The 16417-nt window shown below is 39.0% G+C and overlaps 1 protein-coding gene across 1 annotated transcript in view; it reads left to right on the top strand.

Annotated features, from left to right (window-relative positions):
• The first annotated feature begins 1444 nt into the window (after positions 1–1444).
• The window catches only part of LOC114656995 (uncharacterized), a 108747-nt gene continuing 93774 nt past the window's right edge, over positions 1445–16417 (top strand). The window contains exon 1 of the mRNA XM_028808695.2: positions 1445–1786. The gene's annotated coding sequence lies outside the window, so the exon portion shown is untranslated. The remainder of the gene's footprint in view (positions 1787–16417) is intronic.

The raw sequence follows: 16417 nt of genomic DNA, 5'->3' as shown, positions 1-16417 counted from the left end.
TACTGTATTAGAAAGATAAAAACAGTACAAATATTGTACCAGTATACAGAAAAGTATTTAGTTATGTAGAACGTTTGATACATCGGGTTAACTGGAGAGGTGGCACAGGAGAAGTGCAGTTAGGAGACCCGTCTTTGTGTCCTGGGGCCTCCCTGTGTGGAGTTAGCAAGTTCTCCAGGTGTCTGTGTGGGTTTCCTCCTGGTGCTCTGCTTTTCTGCAACTGTTTAAAGAAGGTTAGGTGAACTGGTGATGCTAAATTAGCCTTTGTGGGTGACTGATGTGTGGCATGGTGCCCAGGATTTGTTCCTGCCTTGTGGCCAATGCTAGCTGGGATAGGCTCCAGCACCCCACCCTGGTCTGGATTAAGTGGTTTAGAAAATGACATGACAGTGCAGAACTTTTTCCAAACCTGGTAGGATCTAATCAATAACATTTTAGGATAAGCTTTTAAAGCACCGAGGAAGCAGATTCTCTCTCCCTTTTTTTCTTCTCCATTTATCTTTATTCACTTATTCATTCATCTATTTACTTATTTTTACGAGCTTGAAGTTTTACTCTGCTGGTTTAGCTCTCCTTCTCAGGGGTGGGGGTTGATTTGTTTTCGATCTTATTTTTGTAAAAATTGATTTATTTGTGTGGAATGTTGTGTGATTTCAATAAAATCAATAAAGAAATTAGACTATAATTTATAACGTGGATTTCCTTGGGTAACCTAGCTAATGTTATAAGGATTTGTATAAGTTTTAGTTTTGATTCTTGTAGTTTTGTCACTGTTTATGAATTCTTTTCTTATTAATAAAACAGCAATGTATAAAAAATAATTACTCTTATTTTTTTAATTTGGGGGTCACAAGAACCTAATTGGATGGATGGGGGGAATGAGGGGCTAAACGTTACTAAGCTAAAGTTTTGGGTTAGCACAGACTCCCTGTCGTTTCATTTTCACGGATTTCACGAGCACTTCGGAGATTTTAATTATTTCTTTATTTTTCTTCTTCATAACGGGGCTCGAGCGGTTCCGCGTATAAGCGCTTTGTTTCGAATGTTTTTCGCGATTCTCCGTGCCTTTTAAAGGTTATAAAAGTAAGCACCGCCGCCCCTTGCTTGCATGGGATCACGCCCATTTGTCTGGAAAAACAAAGCAATAATAATAAAAAATACCGGACCTCGAAGGATTGTTGTACCTCCCACGAAAGAAAGAAAGAAAGAAAGAAAGAAAGAGAAAGAAATGAAGGTTCAGTCATTCCCTGACGAATTCCGAGAAGTTATGGGATAAAATAAATCCCGGTGTCCAGGTGAAATCGGACTACATGCGCACTGCGGGCCCACTAAAGCGAGCGGCTGGTCGCCTAACAATTACGTGACATCCTACCGTTAAAAGCAAAAAAAAAGCGAAAGAGAGAGAGAGGAAAAGGAGGAGGAAAAGGAGGAGGAGGAGGTAGAAAGAAAGAAACGAGTCAGCGAGCGGGTGTGAGCTCGGCGCCTTGCTGCGCAAGTCTCGGTTTCTATTCAGACGCCGCCCTAATGTTTATAGTTCGTTATCGTTACCCACCGCAAGGGAGAGCTGATGACTTCAAGTTCACACTTAACGGAAAGAAGGGAGGGCGACGAAGAGTAGACATCTTGTGGGCACCAAGTGGCAGGCTGCTGGGCTATCGCTACTGGCCGTCCCTTTCTGGAAAAGCGGAGGGCGCCTCTGGCTGGCCGAGACGTCTATGAAGGCAGCGGATGTTGTCCTCTGTGTAACGGAGTGGGGTGGCCACCCCTGCGCTGCCAAGTGACCTGGGTAAGAAGGGGAGGGGGAGAGGGACCGCTTCTTATGTGTGCGAGGGGGGTCTTTACACAGAACTTTGTCGCTGACTTTTGAGAGTCTCAATAAGTGCACGCAAGCAGTCCAAGCATTTCGAACTCCTTATTCGTCACGCTTTTATAAATGTCTGCCTTCACCGAGGTGGGTGCGGCGGCGGCTCCGCATGAGTTCTGCGTGTCTTTACAAGTGTCGGGTTTAGTTTGTGCTTTCTGTCAGCAGCTAATAAAATGGGTGAATAAATAACGGTGCGTCTGACAGACCGTGCACTTTCGGTCTGTTTTAGCGCGAACGGAAAAGCAAGTCGCAGACACAGAATTAGTTTAAAATAAAAAAGGAGCAGAGATGGAACTCCGAGAGCACACCTGCGCACAAAACCAAACTTTTAAGGCGACATTTTAAAACGCGATTTAACGAGAGGACGAAATGCAGGTCTACGGCTAAGCTCTAACGATCTCTAGTTAAACACTGCAGGGGAAAACACACAAAACAAAAGTGGTGAAGTCGGAGCCATTTGGCTTTTCTCTTGTTTCTCTCTTTTTTTTTTTTTTAAGCCAGGCCCACAGTTTGTTCTTCCAAACGATAAAGTTAGCTAAAACAAACAGGAAGGGTCCGCGAGAGGCAGGCAGGCAGACCTCCGCTGATCCGGACGTGCGCAGTTTTTGGAAGTGTCGGGACTTGTCAAAAAGCGCCGCCGGGAGCCCCACAAACTCGCAGAGTCGCCTTCTTGTTTCATATGCGTCATTTAAATGAATCGTTCAGCATATCTTAACATTTTTTTATCCGATGTTTTATGCTCCTTAAGAAATAGATGCATATGAAAGGTACTATACAGTAGGTTTATAGCGTCATTAATGTGCAAAGTACTGTAAAGTTCTTACACGTGCTAAGTAAAGGCCTCCCCAATCCAAAGCCAAGCTTACTGATAGATGTGAAAGGTGCTGAATAGGTGTATATGAAAGATACCATATAATAGGTTTGTAGCGTCATTATTGTCCTTTGTATTGTCAAATTGCTGCTTGCAACGTGCTAATTAAGGCGCAACAGGCCGCTATTCTCCAAAGCTATAAATACCATGAGGTATGAAAGGTGTTTTATAATAGATGCATGTGAAAGGCAAAGTTTGGTAGGGTTATAGTGTCATTTGTACAAAGTTCTGCAACGTACTGTATGTGCAACATATCGCCACTCAACAATACCACGGATAGCGGTAGATATGAAAGATGTTATATTATAGATAGGTGAATGTGAAACGGGAACCATGTAATAAGTTCACAGAGTCATTTGTACAAAGTTTTGTAACATTCTTATGTGCACAGGCAAATTACGGTGGCAACAGGCCGCCGCACTCCAAAGATGAAAGGAGTACTATATAAAAGAAGTGATTTAGCGTTGTTAGGTTTAATTTGGGTGTGATCGTCTGTGCACCTTTTCTTGTTTTTCTTTTCTTTTCTTCGATGGAGATTTTACATTTCGCAATCGATCGCTTCCGTTTTCGCGAGCCGACTTTAGCTGGCGACAAGGCCGGCGTTACACAAACTGCACGCCAGCCAGACACACAGTCGCCGCGGTCCGAGTTCGGTGTTCGTGTAATCAGTCGGACTTCCAAGATGGACCTGAGGGTCGGCTAGACCCGTCCCGTTTGGTTTAGTGCCCGCTCGCGGGTAAACTTCATGTCAGGTTACTGCGTGCGGCACAAACACCAACCGTCCGGCATTTAAGGACACATTGAGGCGCAGGCGCTATATATGAGCGAATGAGGCCGAGTGAAGTGGGCGGGTCTCAACGGAACACATGGCTGTGCGGTTCAGTTTTCCAAAATGGGATGAATGCGCTCGCCCATGTCGAAGATGTGTCTTCACCTTTACTGTTGTGTGGATATCGGCGATCTCTGGAGGATTTGAATATCAGTAACGGCAAAGCGTCAGCTTGCTTTAGCGGGGGGTCCTTCTACTAATACTCACTAGTCCTTGGAGACCAGCTTTGTCCCGTTAAAAACCCTCATTTAGTGATGCTGTAACGGCACATACACGGACTGATAAAAAAAAAATGGACTGGTCGCCCACCAGTGTGTCACAAGTGGAGTTGGAAGTTTTTTTTTTTAGTTTTAAAGCTTGTTTTAGCCAAATTGCAGTGCTGTGAAAATGAAACCGAAAATAAAATTCGCCAGTGCCGCAGTGTGGTTTGCATGTTCTGCCCGTGCGTGTGAGTTTCCTTTCACACTTTATAGACGTGCAGGTCAAGTGAAGTACAGTATTGTCACATGAATGTGCAATTGACTGGCACCCTGTCCACTCGGTCTTCCTGCCTTGTGCCCCGTGACCCCCAGGTTAGGCTCCAGCCACCCTGCCCAGGATTAATAGGTTTGGACAGTGGATGGATTTATAATCTTTAGCACAGAGCATGTTGTGAGAGGCATATAATCCCCATGCTAAATGGCATCCTGATATAATGCCTTTCATCGGGTCCGTCTCTTAAATAGTGCCTTTGGTAGCTAGTTTATAGGATCATTCTTGTCACCTGCAGAGAGTACACACCGAAAATTCATACCTGCAGCACGTCGTGGTGTAAGGACGTCGCTGCAGGAGTGTGTGGGAGTCATGTACAGCCAAAAAACAAAAAGTAGAAATTCAAATAAATAAATAATTCTAAATTGGCCCTAGTGTGTGCTTGGTGTGTTTGTGTGTGTGTCCTGCGGTGGGTTGGCACCCTGCCCGGGATTGGTTCCTGCCTTGTGCCCTCTGTTGGCTGGGATTGGCTCCAGCAGACCCCTGTGACCCTGTGTTCGGATTCAGCAGGTTGGAAAATGGATGGATGGATGGATTGAAGGGGCCTCTTGATTCTATGTAGGGTCTTAATGGTCACATCACGTGTACAGAAGACAACAAAACTCCTACTTGCATATGCCAAGCAACGTGCCACCACTCACTGACGCCATGTATACTTGAAGATAGGGGCAAATGGTGATATATAATATGGATGGATGTGAAAGGCACTGTATAATTGGCTTATTGGCTCATGCTTGTCATGTGTATAAAATAATACAAATTTTTTAAGTGCATGTGCTAATCAATATACCATATGTTTCCACTCTCTAGCGCAGTGTTTCCCAAACTCGGTCCTGTGGGCACACTGTGGCTGCAAGTTTTTGTTCCAACCATCTTCTGTTTTTAATTGGACTCCTGAGCTAATTCAGTGATGTTATTACCTAAGGTCTGTGTTTTGGGAACAATATAGAAATTAGAATATATATATATATATATATATACAGTATATATATATATACACACGAGGTGCGATCCAAAAGTTCCCGGAATGCATTTATTTAAAAGCATACACACCAAATAACAATTAATGGTGAACAGTTCCTTCAAAATAGTCACCCGCTGAGTTGATACAGCAATCCCAGTGAGAGTTCAACCTTTTGAAGCACCTCTGGAAGTTGTTTTTTGTCAGTGTGTTCAAGACGTCGGTTGTTACCGCTTGGATCTCCTCCTCCGTCTCAAATCTGCGTCCCTTGAGCCTCATCTTCATCTTAGGAAATAAAAAAAAAAAAATCAGACGGCGCTAAATCAGGGGAGTACAGAGGGTGGGGAATGGCAGTAAACATCGTAGAAGCCAAATATTCACGCACAATCGGAGATTTGTGAGCTGGTGCATTGTTGTGATGCAAAAGAAATGACTTGTCAGCCCACATCGGAGGACGTGTTCGGCGAATTCGATTTCGCAAACCCCTTAGAACATCCCTGTAGAATGCTTGTTGCAACATTTCATGGCTTTCTTTTGCTGTTTCTCCCAGTTTAAAAAAGAATTTAACACACACTGTTTGCTCTTTCAAATCACTCATTTTCATGAACAACCCTTCACAGACAAAAACGAAGTTTAAACGAGAACTGCGACTTGAAAAACAACTGCAACTCTCAAGGACAACTTGAACTGCTATCTAGCGGCGATTGATATAACCAAACCCTTCTGGCTGCAGAATAAATGCATTCCAGGAACTTTTGGATCGCACCTCGTATATGTATATATATATATATATATATATATATATATATATATATATATATATATACTAATAAAAGGCAAAGCCCTCACTGACTCACTCACTGACTGACTGACTCACTCATCACTAATTCTCCAACTTCCCGTGTAGGTGGAAGGCTGAAATTTGGCAGGCTCATTCCTTACAGCTTACTTACAAAAGTTAGGTAGGTTTCATTTCGAAATTCAAAGCGTAATGGTCATAACTGGAACATATTTTTTGTCCATACACTGTAATGGAGGAGGCGGAGTCACGTATCGCGTCATCACGCCTCCTACGTAATAACGTGAACTAAAAACAAGGAAGACATTTACAGCACGAGTCACACGCGGGAACGAAGGTAAATGACGTTAATTTTTGACTGTCTTTTAATACTGTGTAAGCATACATATTAACACATGTGCAATTAAACATGTGCATTTACGGGGTGATTTCTCAGGCTTAAAAGCTCACCTTTTATCAAACGCGGGAACAAAGGTAACTGACGTTGTTAACTGTCTTTCAATACTGTGTAACCATACATATTAACACATGTGCAATTAAACGTGTGCATTTACGGGGTGATTTCTCAGGCTTAAAAGCTCGCCTTTTACTAAAAAGGTAAATGCAAAACTATTTTCAATCAGTTTATTGAAACGCTCCCGTTAAGGATTGCAATAACATATTCGCGAGATAAAAGAACGAAGTAGGGGGAAATGGAGGAAGAGCCGCAAACAGCGAAGAGCAAAAAATTAATTAAACAATTGAGAACGGAGTGAGTTAAGCATACAAGCATGTTCATAAGGGAAACAAAGCACGGTGTAAAACGTAAGTTTAAATTAAGTTTATAGAAACGCTCCCGCTGCGGATTGCAATAACATATTCGCGAGATAAAAGTTTAATGAGAAGACACGAGGTATAAACGAACCACACGCCGTGGCGCAACGTTAGGGGCAACAGTTTCAACCATTCTATGATCTGCTTCTCGCAACTGAAAGACGGCACATGGCGGATGTTAGCCGACTTGCTGACTGCAACGTTAGGGGCTTCAACTATGGCGCTGACGCCACATCTCAGTGCCAACACTTTGCAGACTCTACTTAAAAGACACGCCCTCCTCACTGGACAGTTAAAAAGACCAATCAAACTAACGATGACATCAAGTATTACCCAATCAAAAGTAGGAAAGGAGGCATCTTCATAAAATGCGTGTGGGATGATTTGCATGAGACGCTGCTTTAAAAAAAAAATGATAAAAAAAATACGGGATAAATCCCGTCCAGTATTGATTCAAAACGGGACGCGCAATTTCATTCTCAAACGCGGCACGATTCCGTATTTTAAAGGACGGGTGGCAACCCTACAGTGCCAGGTAACCACCCATACAATCACATTGTGATTCAGACTAGGAATGCAATGAATGTAATTACCCCGATCTACATACAAGGCGAAAGTCTTGCAACATTCAAAGATGATGGTTTGGGATAATTACACCATACAACATAAAAGAGCTTATGAAGCCTTGAACCGAAAAAAGCAAGATCTCAGAGATCGTAAAAAAAAAAATAGGAGGTAATGTCGTTTTACTCGCTGTAGATTTTAGTCAAACATTACCAGTTATTCCACGAGGGAGACCAGCAGATGAACTCAACGCGTGTTTAAAATCCATGCTTCTCCCACGCTCGGTTATATGTCGCGTGTTCTCGGGTAGGTGCACCAAAAAATGTATACATTTAAGCATGTAATGGGCAAACAAAAAATGAGGTATACCCGAAGGCACTGCAGTAGTACTTAATGTAACTTTACTTCTTAAATGTTAATGTTTTACTGTTTAATAATTTATACGCTTCTTATATGTTGTTCAAATTCTTTTATCAAAATACCACTGACAGCGCAATGCACGATAACATGGAGTGAATACACCATACACATCTGCCCACGGCTGCCCTGCTGTGCGCAGATAGGAGTTGATTCTACAATAAAATAAAATAAAGATAAAAAGAGTAAAACAATCATCACCCATAAAGCGGATAGTAGACGTGACGTACTATATGTGTACCACATTTCAAGTGTATAGGTGAAACGGTTTGCGAGCTACAGGTCATTTAAAATCCTGGACAGACACACAAATTGCCACAGTAGCAAATTACAGAAGAAGATTTTACTGTTTAATAATTTATATTTATATGAAATGTGCTTCTTATATATTACTTCATATTCTCATATGATAATGATGTTAATGTTTATATTGATTTCTGTGTTATTAAAACTGCATGTATGTGTGTATATGTATATATATATATATATATATACTAGCAAAATGCCCGCGCTTCGCAGCGGAGAAGTAGTGTGTTAAAGAGGTTATGAAAAAAAAAGGAAACATTTTAAAAATAACGTAACATGATTGTCAATGTAATTGTGTTGTCATTGTTATAACTGTTGCTGTCTTTTATATATATATATATATATATATATATATATATATATATATATATATATATATATTATATATATAATATACACACACACATAAACATTTATATACATATACATATATATACATATCTACATATACACATCTACATATATATACACACATACATAAACACACACATAAGACTTACTGACTGAAACGGCTTTCACGAAAAAAGTTAGGGCTTTGCTACAGGATACACCCTCCACAAGTTAACCAAGTAAAAATAAAATATATATTTCTGTTTTATTTAAACCTTTTAAGTTCGTATGCATAGCCCCATTTGGCTGTTTAATTTTTATTTTCTTTCTTCAGTAATATTTAATCTCCTTAAAGAAAAAGAACATATCCATTTTACTTTTTTTGTATCTCTGTAGTAATATTTTAGTGTAAAAGAATAACCAGTATTTAAACCTTTTATGTTACTTTATACATTTATTTTACACAATTTTGAAAAATTAATAAGAAACCTACATATTTTGGCAGCTGCTGCTTTCATTTTCAATGAAATGAAAAAAGCTCTCCAAGAGAAAACATCAATAAAGAAGAAACAGTTTGCACTATCTAAAAATCAGAAACCCTCATTTATAAAAGTTTGCTGCAGATGACTTAACTGAAAATAAATGAATAGTTCCTATGTGTATAATACATATTTATCTATTTTACTTATGCCTTTATTCCACCAACTTACAACATCTCAGGTACAATTTGTTACATTACTTTTGTTTTTTGCAGCACAGGCAGGTGAAGTGACTTCCTCAGGGTCACACAGTGGTGTCAGTACCACGATTTGAACTGACAAGCTCCGGGTTTGCTGAAATATTACTGAAGAAAGAAAAAAAACGAAAACGGGCAAATGGGGCTATGCATACAAATGTCCATCCATCCATTATCCAACCTGCCATATCCTAAATACAGGAGCCAATAAGTAGATATGTATATATACAGTATATATATATATATATATATATATATATATATATATATATATATATATATATATATATATATATATATGTGAATGTATGTATGTATATATCTATGTCTATATATATATATGTAGATATGTAAATTTGTATATGTATATATATGTTTATGTGGATGTGTATATACGTATGTATATGTACATATGTGTATATGTAGATATGTATATATATATGTATATATATGTTTATGTGTGTGTGTGTGCATATTATATATATAAAAGACAGCAACACTCATAACAATGACAACACAATTACATTGACAATCATGTTACGTTATTTTTAAAATGTTTCCTTTTTTTTTTTTCATAACCTCTTTAACACACTACTTCTCCGCTGCGAAGCGCAGGTATTTTGCTATATATATATATATATATATATATATATATATATATATATATATATATATCTGTATGTGTATATATATATGTGTGTGTGTGTGTGTGTGTGTGTGTGTATATATATATATATATATATATATATATATAATATATATATGTGTGTGTGTGTGTATATATGTGTATATATATATGTTGATATGTGGATGTGTATATGTATATATATATATATATATATATATATATATATATATATATATATGTAGATATGTATATATATGTGTATATGTGTGTGTGTGTATTTTATATATATAAAACACAGCAACACTCATAACAATGACAACACAATTACATTGACAATCATGTTACGTTATTTTTAAAATGTTTCCTTTTTTTTTCATAACCTCTTTAACACACTACTTCTCCGCTGCGAAGCGCGGGTATTTTGCTAGTATATATATATATATATATATATATATATATATATATATATATATATATGTATGTGAATGTATGTATGTATATATGTATGTCTATATATATATATATGTAGATATGTAAATTTGTATATGTATATATATGTTTATGTGGATGTGTATGTGTATATACGTATGTATATGTAGATATGTGTATATGTAGATATGTATATATATATGTATATGTATATATATGTTTATGTGTGTGTGTATATTATATATATAAAAGACAGCAACACTCATAACAATGACAACACAATTACATTGACAATCATTTTACGTTATTTTTAAAATGTTTCCTTTTTTTTTTTTCATAACCTCTTTAACACACTACTTCTCCGTTGCGAAGCGCGGGTATTTTGCTAGTATATATATATATACTAGACAAAGAGCCCATTTCGACAACATAAGATGAAATGGGCACGAGTGGAATAGTATAATATATAATAAGTATAAGCACCACAAACCTGATATAGGTGTATTGAATGAATGCGTAATTAGGCCTTGAGCTGTAGTCGAAATTGCCTTTCAGGCCTCTAGAGCTTTAATCGAAGTCGCCTTTCTCTTTGAATTTTCGTGGCCGTAAATCCGCCGCCTGCCGTGATGTCGGTCTCGTAAGGTTTTTTGGGCAGCTGTGCAGAAGGCGACTGCACATTCAGCTTCGGACATGCGCAGAATTCGACGTGCGCAGAAGGCGACTGCGCATTCGGCTTCAGACAGACGTGAGTGAGTGAGTGAGGAGACTGGTGAATTATGTATCAAGATATATATATATATATATACAGTAATCCCTCGCTATATCGCGCTTCGCCTTTCGCGGCTTCACTCCATCGCGGATTTTATATGTAAGCATATTTAAATATATATCGCGGATTTTTCGCTGCTTCGCGGGTTTCTGCGGACAATGGGTCTTTTAATTTCTGGTACATGCTTCCTCAGTTGGTTTGCCCAGTTGATTTCATACAAGGGACGCTATTGGCAGATGGCTGAGAAGCTACCCAGCTTACTTCTCTCTCTCTCTCTCTCTCTTGCGCTGACTTTCTCTGATCCTGACGTAGGGGGTGTGAGCAGGGGGGCTGTTCGCACACCTAGACGATATGGACGCTCATCTAAAAATGCTGAAAGATTATCTTCACTTTGCTACCTTCTGTGTGCAGCTTTTAAGTATGCTGCACGGTGCTTCGCATACTTAAAAGCTCAAAGGGCACGTATTGATTTTTTTATCTGTCTCCTCTCTCTCTGTCTCTTCCTGCTCCTGACGGAGGGGGTGTGAGCTGCCGCCTTCAACAGCTTTGTGCCACGGTGCTTCGCATACTTAAAAGCAAACAGCACTATTGATTTATTTGCTCCTTTCAAGAGGAAGATATGTTTGCATTCTTTTAATTGTGCGACTGAACTGTCATCTCTGTCTTGTCATGGAGCACAGTTTAAACTTTTGAAAAAGAGACCAATGTTTGTTTGCAATGTTTGAATAACGTTCCTGTCTCTCTACAACCTCCTGTGTTTCTGCGCAAATCTGTGACCCAAGCATGACAATATAAAAATAACCATATAAACATATGGTTTCTACTTCGCGGATTTTCTTATTTCGCGGGTGGCTCTGGAACGCAACCCCCGCGATGGAGGAGGGATTACTGTATATTTTAGGGATGCATGATAATATCGGATTTATATCTGTATCGGCAGATAATGGGTTAAAATAATTTTATCGGCATTGGAACCGATGACTAAATTTGACCGATAATTCGAACTGATATTGATGACCCATTCATTGTGTTCCAGATGTGCCAGACATTTAGGCGAAAGACTGTGCGAAAATGTCTGCGGTGTGGAAGTTTTTCAAAGTGACATAAAATATCCCATTTGCAACACTTGTTCGACTAATATTTTGTGCAGAGGGACCAAAGTGCGAAAATTTCAATACCACCAACTTAACTACACACTTGAAGACAAACCATTCTGACAAATATACAGAATTCCTCAGAGCAAAAGAGGAGAATCCTGCGCCACCCCGCATAAAATCAAAAACTGCAGTTGCTCAACGTGTTGATCAGTTACTTGAAAAATCAAAGAAATTTGATAAAGATAACCCTAAAGCTCAAACAATTACTGCAAAGGTGATGGAATTTTTTGCTGTGGACGATTTTCTGTTGTAGAAGATACAGGATTTTCGAAGGCTGCTTGAGCATCTCGAGCCCTGTTACCAGATACCCAGTCGCCGTTATTTTTCTGACATAGCGCTTCCAGAGTTATATAAGATTGTGGAAAGTCATGTGCACAAACCCTTTGCTGAAGATGTTACAGCCATAAGCTTTACACTGATATATGGACATCTGATACGAGTGCTATTAGTATGCTTAGTTTAACTGCTCAGTTGATCGACCGCACGTTTGAATTGCAGAAAGCAATCTTGCATGCCCAAGAATGCTGTGGATCACACACTCTCGGTGGCATTTAAAAGAATGTTTGAAACATGGAAAATACCCAAAGAGGATTTTCATGTAGTATTATGAGACAACGCATGCAACGTTGCAAAGGCTATGGAGGAATGCGGGATCCCAAGTTTGCCATGTATGACCTATACTTTACAGCTTGCTGTGAACGACGGCGTACTATCCCAGTGCAACGTGTCTGATACAATAGCGTTCGGCAGAAAAATATTCGGTCACTTTAAGCATTCACAATTAGCCAACTCGCGTCTCACAACTATACAAACTGAACTTGGTATGCAGCCGAAAATGCTTCAACGAGACACCTTGACTAGATGAAACAACACATTCTATATGCTGCAAAGCTTGCTGGAGCAGAAAAGAGCCCTTGGGGCTTATGCCTCCGATTTTGAGTTACCTGCAACTCTAACGCCTAATCAGTGGGGTTTTATTTGAGAACATAATCACACTCCTTGCTCCATTTGAACAACTGACAAAAGAAATTTGCCAGTCTGAAGTCTTATTCCTTCAGGTAATGCTTTAAAACGACTGTTGACTAAAAGCGCTCATACTGAGTTTGGAGTCAAAACCAGTAAAAGTGCTCTCTTGGAGGCTGTAAACAATCATGTCATTGAGATTTACACAGAACCCATGTACTGTGTTGTCACTATTGTAGACCCGAGATACAAAGACCGCTATTTCGATGCAGATGTAAAATCATTGGCACTCAAAATGTTGCAAGCTCAGATGGAACTTGCATCGAACGAACTGCAAACAAGTGAATCACAGATAGATTATCCACAACAGAAAAGGGCCAAGACAAATGACGAGGGTTAGGGTTAGGGTTAGGGCACGCTCTTCGAAATGTACAACGAAATTCTTGAAGAGAACACAGTGATGCCTCGAGAAAATAGCCAGATGACAACAGAGGTGAGTTAGAAAAGCTCTGTGGAGATCTTTACAATAAGTAAATAACTAGGGCTGTCAGATCGAATATCACTATTCTAACATAATTTGAGTGTATAAACAAACCTCGAAGGCAAGAAAGAAAAATGGCAATCGATTGTAAAAGAGCGGTTGTTGGTTTTACCTCGCACTAACTTTGGCTTCATGTTACTGAAGACGTGCTGGACACTATTATGGGATTTTACAAGTCTGTTTTTGCACGTAACGTTTTAGGATCAGCCTATACGTATTTCTGAATTGTTAACCCATATTATTAGTCATTAGTTAAACGGTCGGCATCTTCTGTTAAACACACCTATTTTAAAGATCGCTAGTTTTCATCAAGCGACTGAGCCAAACTATAGCCTATGCTACTTTGCTTCATATTTTTGTTCAGTGCATGTACTGTAAATTAACAGCTTAAACTCATTTTACATGTTTTTTGTTACTTTGAAAAATGCTGTCTGCTAAATAATCCTCTTTAATAAAATCCCTGTGTGCGTCCAGGTGTCCGTGTGTGTGTGTCTTCTGGTGAAGTGCACATGTGCGGGGCACGATGCAATGCGCAATATTACTGTCAGAGAAAGTTAGAGGCGTTTTACAGAAATATAAACCAGTATTACTGTGAGAGGAAATTAAAGGTACACGATACAGTGACGCATATTACAGCCACATACAAGCCAGTATTACTGTCAGTGGAGATTAAAGGCATATTACCGACGCGCACGCCTGTATTACCGCCAGAGAAAATTAAAGGTATATTACGGACATACATGCCAGCGGACATACAAGACGGTATTACTGTCACAGAAAATTAAAGACACACAATACACGGCGGCAGCCCACGAAGAACGGTCAGCTCAGCAAGTAAACATCAACAAAAGAAAGGCTGAAAGACAAAGAAAAATACGACCAACAAAAAGAATGAGGTCAAAGTCCCTTGCCATTTAATATAGACTGTTCCTACTAATGTTTATGCACTACTGTTCTAGCGCCCGTTATTGTAACGGGCTAAATGACTAGTTAATCATAATACACAAAATACTTAAAAGTATTAATACACTTGTTTCATTTGTAAAACACATAAATGCTTCAGTTTATTTACTGTAAAAAAATAGACACAGGGACATAAGGTCCTCTGGCCTCTAGGAAAAAAAGACAAAAATGACTGCATTTACTTTGTTTGAGCAATCACTGACAATTTTGTTTGTTTTTCTGTTGAACATTGTCATTAGAAAATGCCATTGCAGTGTGTGTCTTATTTCTCTTTGCGTTGCTTTTTGTGGGAGAGCCAATCAAATTCATGGAAGCCACTGTTTTCACCCAAAGCAATAATGAGCAACTTGTAAGCAGATCAAGATCTACAGTGAAAAGCAAAAATATTAACAATAAAATGTTTAAAAAAACAGCAAATACAATACAGACATGCATTCAATTCAAATGCCATATACTTAATTTTTATTGTAAGGATTCTACTCTTAATCTGACAGCCCTGGTAAAAGCCAAAATGCAGATCTATCTTTTAGATATGAAAGATGACACAGAATATAATCCTGTGTATGTATGCATGCTACTTGGCAGGTGCAGGGATTTCTTTCTGAAGCACCAATACCGAGGAATGAAAGTCCTCTGAAATACTGGAATAACAACTGGAGTCGGTTTCATACCATTGTCCAAAAGTAGCACGCAAGTTCCTGTCAGCCCCATGTACTAGCCCGGACAGCGAGAGATTATTCAGTTTGGCTTCTATGCGATCAATGAAAAGAGAAACAGAATTTCCTGTGACAAAGCAGAAATGTTCTTATTCGTTAAGAAAAACCTCCCCGTCATGCTTAAAAAATAGAAAAGAATGATAAGCCTCCAGAAAAAAAGTTATTTATTTCTTTACCGTTGTACGCTTTTCTGTTTTTTAAAATTATAGATTGGTTAGATTTATTCCATCAAAAAGAAAGAAAAAAGTATTTATGTAGTATTTAATGCTGCAGACTATAAAAGAAAGGATCAGATAGCCAGCCAAATGTGGTTGAGCAGAAGCCATTTTAATGATTGTAAATAATCTACAAAAGTTGATATTCTTAAGTGGTATTGCTTATTTCATTGTCATTGTATATTTTACCATTTTAATTTTTTCGATTATTGTTGAATTTGTTGTATTTGTTCCATCAAAAAGGAGAAAAGTGTTATTTAAAGCAACAACCCGCTAAACTGTTTCCCATATAACCAACAGGCAGCCAGCCAAATGTGGCAGATATCATCCATCCATCCATCCATTCTCTTCCGCTTATCCGAGGTCGTTTTTAATGATTGAATGTGGTGTGCAAAATTTTTATACAAATAAATGTTCACTTTGTCTGTAATTCTTGTCCAGACAGATCAAGTCTAATTTTTCTCTGTATCATATAAATATGTATATCGGCATTGGTATCGGCATCGGCAGATAAGGATATAGACATTATCAGATATCGGCATCGGCCCAAAACTCCCATATCGGTGCATCCTTAATATATACAGTATATATATAATATCATAGAATGGTTGAAATAGTTTTACTGTCAAATAATGCAAAGAGTACGTGACACGTGTTTCGCCCTAATTCTGGGCTCATCAGGCGTACACACTCACTGCATCCCCTCTCGGGAATCGAACCTCGAACGTCAGCGGCGAAGCCCCTAACGCTGCGCTATGGCGTGTGGTTTATTGAATTGTTACCTGCTAGGTAACCACCCATACAATCAGATTGTGATTCAGACTACGAATGCCATGAATGTAATTACCCCGATCTACATGCTGTCAAATGAACGAACCACACGCCGTAGCGCAGCGTTAGGGGCTTCGCCTCTGGCGCTGACGTTCGAGGTTCGATTCCCGAGAGGGGATGCAGTGAGTGTGTACGCCTGATGAGCACAGAATTAGGGCAAAACACGTGTCGCGTACTCTTTGCA

This window comes from Erpetoichthys calabaricus, chromosome 9, assembly GCF_900747795.2.
Source record: "Erpetoichthys calabaricus chromosome 9, fErpCal1.3, whole genome shotgun sequence".
Classification (NCBI taxonomy): Eukaryota; Metazoa; Chordata; class Cladistia; order Polypteriformes; family Polypteridae; genus Erpetoichthys; species Erpetoichthys calabaricus.
Note: the sequence above shows the minus strand (reverse complement) of the source record. Positions and strands in the feature narration are given on the sequence as shown.